Source organism: Mustela nigripes, chromosome 12 (assembly GCF_022355385.1).
Source record: "Mustela nigripes isolate SB6536 chromosome 12, MUSNIG.SB6536, whole genome shotgun sequence".
Taxonomy (NCBI): Eukaryota; Metazoa; Chordata; class Mammalia; order Carnivora; family Mustelidae; genus Mustela; species Mustela nigripes.
In genome coordinates, this window is record NC_081568.1 from 43734650 (window position 1) to 43735440 (window position 791).

The window sequence follows — 791 nt, forward strand, 5'->3', positions numbered from 1 at the left end:
CATTGTGGTTTTGATTTGTATTTCCCTGATGCCGAGTGATATGGAGCACTTTTTCATGTGTCTGTTGGCCATCTGGATGTCTTCTTTGCAGAAATGTCTGTTCATGTCCTCTGCCCATTTCTTGATTGGATTATTTGTTCTTTGGGTGTTGAGTTTGCTAAGTTCTTTATAGATTCTGGACACTAGTCCTTTATCTGATATGTCGTTTGCAAATATCTTCTCCCATTCGACCTCTGCCGCAGCAACATCTTCCTAGGAACAACGCAAAAGGCAAGGGAAGCAAGGGAAAAATGAACTATTGGGATTTCATCAAGATCAAAAGCTTTTGCACAGCAAAGGAAACAGTTAACAAAATCAAAAGACAACTGACAGAATAAATAAATAAAATCTTAAAAAAAATTGAAAAATTGAAATATGAGACATTACATTACAACTGGTACCACAGAAACACAAAGGATCATGAGAAAACCATGTAGAATTTTATACCGACAAACTGGACAACCTAGAAGAAATGGATAAATTCCTAGAAAAATACAACCTAAGAAGTCTACATCAGGAAGAAATAGAAAATCTGAACAGACTAACAACAAGGAGATTGAATCAGTCATGAAAAAACTTCCCAATGAAAAAGAACACAAGACCACATGGTTTTAGAGGTTAAATACACCAAAATTTTGAATTAATGCCAATTTTCCTGAAACCCTTCCAAAAAGACAAAGTGGAAAGAACACTCCCAAGGTCCATTTTATGAGGCCAGCTAGATACTAAAGCTAGATGATTCCAAAGCTAGA